Source organism: Agelaius phoeniceus, unplaced genomic scaffold (genome assembly GCF_051311805.1).
Source record: "Agelaius phoeniceus isolate bAgePho1 unplaced genomic scaffold, bAgePho1.hap1 Scaffold_109, whole genome shotgun sequence".
NCBI classification, from domain to species: Eukaryota; Metazoa; Chordata; class Aves; order Passeriformes; family Icteridae; genus Agelaius; species Agelaius phoeniceus.
The window spans coordinates 632053-639552 of NW_027509875.1; positions in this window are offsets into that span (position 1 = coordinate 632053).

Below are 7500 nucleotides of genomic sequence, written 5' to 3' on the forward strand. Positions count from 1 at the left end.
GGCCGGCCGCCTCGCGGCCCGGCGCGGCGCCTGGGGCGGGGAACGGCGCCACGCGCGAGGGACGCCCCTCGCGGCCGCGGCCGACCCCGGCGGCCGGCCCTTCCCGCGACGCCGCGGGCAAGGAGCCGGGACCGCTGCGCAGCTTTTTCGCCACTCGGATGGAGCGCGAGGCTTCGCGTCTCTCTCTCTCTCTCTCGGCTCGCTTTTTTTTTTTTGGCCCGGGGCCCGCGCCCCGGTGCTTCGACACTCGGCCTCGCGCTCGACACGACGCGCGCGCGGCGCGCGGAACGGGGCTCGGCCGGGGCTGACCCGCCCCCCCAACTAAAGCCGAGAAAAACCCGCCCCGCCGACCGGTCGCGGGCGAGCGACCGGCCGCCGGCGAGGTTGGGCCGAGCGGGGCCCCGCTCGCAGGGAGCGAACGCCCCAAGCCCGGCGCGTCCCCCCACCGGGCCGCGCGGAAAGCACCGGACGTGCTAGAGGAGGCAGCGACCCGACGAGGCGGGCGCGGCCCGGACACCGAGGCCCCTTTTCAGCCGGGGCGCGGCTCGCTCTGCAGCAGGCGGCGGAACGGCAAAGGAGCCTGCGGACCGGGCTCTGGGCCACCCGCGTCCGCGCCCCATCGCCTTCGGGCACACTTTCGCCCTTCTTTCTCTCTCTCTCTCGTCTCTTTTCCCTTCTCGCGGCTCAGCTCCAGCCGCACCGCCGCCCGGCGCTGCTCGCGGCCGGCACCCACACGGGCGCTCCCCGGACCGGGGCCGGCACCGGCACCTCGCGTGGTTTTTTCAAGGACACCTGAAGGCTCGCGGGGCACGCGGCCGTCACACAGCTCGGGACGGTCAAGACGCCCTTCCCCAGGCCAGCGGGAGGGGCGACACCTCGCCTGCGACGGGAAGCGAATTGGAAAGGAGACCGCCCTGCCCGAGCACCGGACCCTCCCCGCCGTGGCTTCCCCGCCACAGAGAAGCCTCGGAAGGAGAGCCGGCCCGCCGGGGGCCCTCTCCGACGCCACCCGAAAAGCCACATCGATCAGCCGCGGCTCCGCGCCGACGGCGACAAGGGCCCCACGGCCACGCTTCCTGGGACAACAACGGCGACGGCCGCCCAGCCCACCTGCCCGTCGGCTCGCTCGCTCGCCTCAGCAGCAGAGGAGCGCGGGGGGTGCCGCCACCCGCCCGCCCGCAGCCGGCAACGGCGGGACTGGAGCGGCCCGGGGAGAACCCGTGCCGAGCGTGCGAGAAAAAGTGCCACCGACCTGGCGCGGCCACGGGCCACCGGCGGCTTTCGCCCGGCCTCGCGGCGGTCGGCTTGCCCTGCCGGAACAAAAAAGGCCGGGGGACGGCACGACAAAAGAAAAAGGCACACGGAGGCGCGTTCGCAACGCCCCGTGCTAGCCACGGGGGCCACGGGGCCAGGGGCCCGCAGCGGGGGGGCCGAGTGACGGGCCTCAACTGCCTCCCCACCACGGACTCACCGGCATCCCGCCTCGCGCTGTCGTCGCAACGCTCCTCAGTGCCGCGGCTTAGGGCCGCCAGAGAAAAAGACACAAGGCCCGCGGAGGAGGCCTGGCGGGTGCCCCCCACACTCCGCCCGCCTCAACCGAAAGCAACCGACCCGGCAAAGCGGCAAAGCCGGCCCCGCCCGGCACAAGCGGCTCAGTCGATCCGGCCACGACCGAGGTAGGCGAGGCGCCGCCGCCTCGCCCAGGACCAGGCCGGGGGGCTCTCCGTCGGGTGCCGGGCCCGGCAAGTTCGAAAAAAAAAAAAAAAGAACTAGGCCCAAAAATTCTGCCCGCCACAAGGCGGGTCCCCCGGCTTAAGGCCGAGGGAGGGGGACGGCTTCTCCAACGCGGGCCGAGCACCGCCGCCGCCACCGCCGAGGCGGACCGACGGGCCCAAACCGCGCCCGCCGAGCGGGCCCCCGGCTTAAGGCCGGGCAGAAAAGGGACGAGGCGCCGCCGCCTCGCCCGCCACCGGTGCCCGGGGGGGGCCGCCCCCCCCCGTGGCCAATCGACCGGCAGAAGCCGGGCCGGAGCGGGACACGCTGCTCGCGGCTTCTCTTTCTCTCTCTCTCGCTCAACTCTCACTCTCTCTCTTCTCTCTCGGCAACTCTCTCTCTGGGCTCGCTCTCGCTCTCTCGGCTCTCTCTCCCCGCCTCGGGGCCGGCGAGCAGCTTTCTCGGATCGTCTTTCGCCCCCTTCTTGCTCTCTCTCGGCCTTCTCCGGATCCGCTCTTGCGCGGCCCTTTCTCTCTCGCCTCCGCGGATCCGGCTCTTTCGCGCGGCCCCTTCTCTCTCGCCTCGCCAACTGGACCCACTTTTCCCTGGGAAGGACGGGAGCCGGGACACAAAGGCACGCGCGCTTCGTCCCGGCTAGGCGGCACTCGCTTGGCCCTGGCGACCGCACGCGCGGCCGCTCCGCTCCGCCTCGGACGCAGGTACGGGGTCAACCTGCGGGGATGCGGCCCGTCACCTCGCTCCCATAAGACGGACAGACGAGTCCAAAGCCGGCCAGGCCTCCAAGAGGACCAATGCAGCTCGACCGGGGAGGGGCGCCAACGCAGGCCGCCTCCTACCATGACGCAGCCGGAGGCGGCCGACAACAGCGACCCCTTGGTGAACTTCCGCAGACGGCCGGGACAACAGGTCTACCCGGCCGGCGCCGAAATTGCACTAAGTCCCGCCGGAGCGAGGTAGACCTGATGTCCCCGACCGGAGCCGGGGTAGACCTGTTGTCCCCGGGCGGAGCCGGGGTAGACCTGTTGTCCCCGGGCGGAGCCGGGGTAGACCTGATGTCCCCGACCGGAGCCGGGTAGACCTGATGTCCCCGACCGGAGCCGGGGTAGACGTGATGTCCCCGGCCGCAGCCGGGGTAGACCTGTTGTCCCCGGCCGGAGCCGGGGTAGACCTGATGTCCCCGGCCGCAGCCGGGGTAGACCTGATGTCCCCTGCCGGAGCCGGGGTAGACCTGTTGTCCCCGACCGGAGCCGGGGTAGACCTGATGTCCCCGGCCACAGCGGAGGTAGACCTGTTGTCCCCGGCCGGAGCCGGGGTAGACCTGATGTCCCCGACCGGAGCCGGGGTAGACCTGTTGTCCCCGGCCGCAGCCGGGGTAGACCTGTTGTCCCCGGCCGCAGCCGGGGTAGACCTGATGTCCCCGGGCGGAGCCGGGGTAGACCTGATGTCCCCGGGCGGAGCCGGGGTAGACCTGATGTCCCCGACCGGAGCCGGGGTAGACCTGATGTCCCCGGGCGGAGCCGGGGTAGACCTGATGTCCCCGGCCGGAGCCGGGGTAGACCTGTTGTCCCCGGCCGCAGCCGGGGTAGACCTGATGTCCCCGGCCGGAGCCGGGGTAGACCTGTTGTCCCCGACCGGAGCCGGGGTAGACCTGATGTCCCCGGCCACAGCGGAGGTAGACCTGTTGTCCCCGGCCGGAGCCGGGGTAGACCTGATGTCCCCGACCGGAGCCGGGGTAGACCTGTTGTCCCCGGCCGCAGCCGGGGTAGACCTGATGTCCCCGGCCGCAGCCGGGGTAGACCTGATGTCCCCGGCCGGAGCCGGGGTAGACCTGTTGTCCCCGACCGGAGCCGGGGTAGACCTGTTGTCCCCGACCGGAGCCGGGGTAGACCTGTTGTCCCCGGGCGGAGCCGGGGTAGACCTGATGTCCCCGGGCGGAGCCGGGGTAGACCTGATGTCCCCGGGCGGAGCCGGGGTAGACCTGATGTCCCCGGCCGGAGCCGGGGTAGACCTGTTGTCCCCGGCCGGAGCCGGGGTAGACCTGTTGTCCCCGGCCGCAGCCGGGGTAGACCTGATGTCCCCGGGCGGAGCCGGGGTAGACCTGATGTCCCCGGGCGGAGCCGGGGTAGACCTGTTGTCCCCGGCCACAGCCGGGGTAGACCTGATGTCCCCGGGCGGAGCCGGGGTAGACCTGATGTCCCCGACCGGAGCCGGGGTAGACCTGATGTCCCCGGCCGCAGCCGGGGTAGACCTGATGTCCCCGGCCGCAGCGGAGGTAGACCTGTTGTCCCCGGGCGGAGCCGGGGTAGACCTGATGTCCCGGCCGCAGCCGGGGTAGACCTGATGTCCCCGGGCGGAGCCGGGGTAGACCTGATGTCCCGGCCGGAGCCGGGGTAGACCTGATGTCCCCGACCGGAGCCGGGGTAGACCTGTTGTCCCCGGCCGCAGCCGGGTAGACCTGATGTCCCCGGGCGGAGCCGGGTAGACCTGATGTCCCCGGCCGAGCCGGGGTAGACCTGTTGTCCCGGCCGCAGCCGGGTAAGACCTGATGTCCCGGGCGGAGCCGGGGTAGACCTGATGTCCCCGACCGGAGCCGGGGTAGACCTGATGTCCCCGGCCGCAGCGGGGTAGACCTGATGTCCCCGACCGAGCCGGGGTAGACCTGATGTCCCCGGGCGGAGCCGGGTAGACCTGATGTCCCCGACCGGAGCCGGGGTAGACCTGTTGTCCCCCGGCCGCAGCCGGGGTAGACCTGATGTCCCCGACCGGAGCCGGGGTAGACCTGATGTCCCCAGCCGCCGCCGGGTAGACCTGATGAGCCGGGTCCGGCTCGGATCCATGGTAGACCTGCTGTCCCCCTGTTGTCGCCCGCCGCCCGGGCACCTCGCCGTGCCCAGCGACCCGGAGCCGGGCGAAGCTCACAGCCTCATAACACCCCGGAGCCAGATGGCTGGATCGACCCCCCGTCCCACACAATGAACCCCAACCCCACCCCCCCCTTTCAAGACCATGACATGTTTTCCATTTTTTTGTTGTTGTTCTTTGGGGGATTTGGTTTGGGTTTGCTTTGGTATTTTGTTTTGTTTTGTTTTTCTGGGGGGGGGGGGGGGGCTGTTTTGGGGGTTTTTTGGGGTTTTTTCCAGTTGCTTTGGCTTTCTCTGATACTGATTTTTGAGGTTGTTTTTTTTGGGGGGGTTGGGGGCTTGTGGTTTGGATTTGGGTTTTCTTGGTTGTCCCCCACCCCCCAGGCCCCCCCCCCGCCCCGCCCCTTTTTCTTTTCTCCTTTCCTGAAAGAATGGCTCTTCTATTTGCTTGGAACGAGAAACTTATCCGGGGAAAGCAAACCAACCCAAAATTGACCCATTTGATTTCTTTTTCTTTCGTATCGGAAGCGCCCCAGCCGAGCCGACGGGCAAGCCGAGGCCGGTGCTCTGCCTGCTGACACGCTGACCTGGCCAAACAGCGCCCCACCACCCACCCCCCGCCCTGCCCCGCCACGCCCTCCTGGGGTGGAACCTACCCAGGCCGGCCCCCCTGGCCCCGATGCGGCTCGCCCCGCCGCGCCCCTCCCCTCCCCGCCCCGCCCCCCGCCCCGCCCGCCGGTAGAGGCGACGGCGGCCGCCGGCACCGCCGCCAGCACACAGGCGCTGTGTGTAGCTTTCGGGCGGGTTGTTTCACGGTCCGCAGAGGTCTTGGGCCCTCGACGTGACTCTAGGGGGCCGTGGGGACTCGGTGCCGAGGCGCCCGGGGCCGGCACGAAGCCACCAGGCCCTGGTCCGCACAGAGACAGAAACAGTGACACGCACCCCCCCCCCCCAACTAACCCTAACCTAACCCTAACTCCCCCCGCCCCCGACTAACCCTAACCCTAACACTAACCCTAACTCCCCCGCCCCCACTAACCCTAACCCTAACCCTAACCCTAACCCTAACCCTAACCCTAACCCTAACCCCCCCACCCACTAACCCTAACCCCTAACCCTAACACCCTACCCCCCCCCCACTAACCCTAACCTAACCCTAACCCCCCCCCCACTAACCCTAACCTAACCCTAACCCTAACCCCCCCCCCCCCCCCCCCCAACTAACCCTAACCCTAACCCTAACGCACGGCCACGCCTGCAGGCTACCACACCGCTGCGCGTGAAAGGAAGGCGCGGCCAACCATCCCCGCCCCCTCGCCAACCCCTCCCCAGCACCTCCACCCGGCCCCCCCTGCCACCCGCGCGCAGCGCAGACGCCCGCCGGCCCGCCCATAGGCATTCACGCTCTGGCGTGCCCTCTCTCCCTGGCCCTGCCCGGCCCTGCCCTGCCCGCTCTGTGCAAGCGCAGCCGGCCATGGGCGGTTGGGGGCGCCCCGCCCTCCCCATCAGCCTCCCCGGCGCTGTCTGCATCCTTTTGCCGCTTGCTAGGCTGCCGTAGGCCAAGGCCGGCCCGGGACAACAGGTCTAGCCAAGAGCCTGGGACAACAGGTCTACCCTAGGGGCCTGGACAACAGGTCTAGCCAAGGGGCCGGGCCTGCGCGAGGGCCCGCCCGGGGACAACAGGTCTACCCCCAGGGCCTGGGACAAAAGGTCTACCCCAAGGGGCCTGGGCTATCAGGTCTACCCCGGAAGCGCAGGACATCAGGTCTACCCCGGCGGCCCGGGACAACAGGTCTACCCCAAGGGGCCCGGGACAACAGGTCTACCCAAGGGGCCTGGGACAACAGGTCTACCCCGGCGGCGCGGGACAACAGGTCTACCCCGGAGGCCCGGGACAACAGGTCTACCCCGGAGGCCCGGGACAACAGGTCTACCCCGAAGCCTAGGACAACAGGTCTACCCCGAAGCCTAGGACAACAGGTCTACCCCGGGCCTCGGCTGTCAGGTCTACCCCGGAGGCCCAGGCTGCCGTAGGCCAAGGCCAGGTCTACCCTAGGGGCCTCGGCCATCAGGTCTACCCCGAAGCCTAGGACATCAGGTCTACCCCAAGGGGCCTGGGACAACAGGTCTACCCCGGAGGCCCGGGACAACAGGTCTAGCCCGGCGGCCCGGGACAACAGGTCTACCCTAGGGGCCTCGGCCATCAGGCCTACCCCGAAGCCTGGGACAACAGGTCTACCCCGGAGGCCCGGGACAACAGGTCTACCCCGGAAGCCTAAGACATCAGGTCTACCCCGAAGCCTAGGACATCAGGTCTACCCCAAGGGGCCTGGGACAACAGGTCTACCCCGAAGCCTAGGACATCAAGTCTACCCCGGCGGCCCGGGACAACAGGTCTACCCCAAGGGGCCTGGGACAACAGGTCTACCCAAGGGGCCTCGGCCATCAGGTCTACCCCGAAGCCTAGGACATCAGGTCTACCCCGAAGCCTAGGACAACAGGTCTACCCCGGAGGCCCGGGACAACAGGTCTACCCTAGGGGCCTCGGCCATCAGGTCTACCCCGGCGGCCCGGGACAACAGGTCTACCCCGGCGGCCCGGGACAACAGGTCTACCCCGAAGCCTAGGACAACAGGTCTACCCCGGCGGCCCGGGACAACAGGTCTACCCTGAAGGCCCGGGACAACAGGTCTAGCCCGGCGGCCCGGGACAACAGGTCTACCCCGGAGGCCCGGGACAACAGGTCTACCCTGAAGGCCTGGGACAACAGGTCTACCCCGGCGGCCCGGGACAACAGGTCTACCCCGGAGGCCCGGGACAACAGGTCTACCCCGGCGGCCCGGGACAACAGGTCTACCCCAAGGGGCCTGGGACAACAGGTCTACCCAAGGGGCCTCGGCCATCA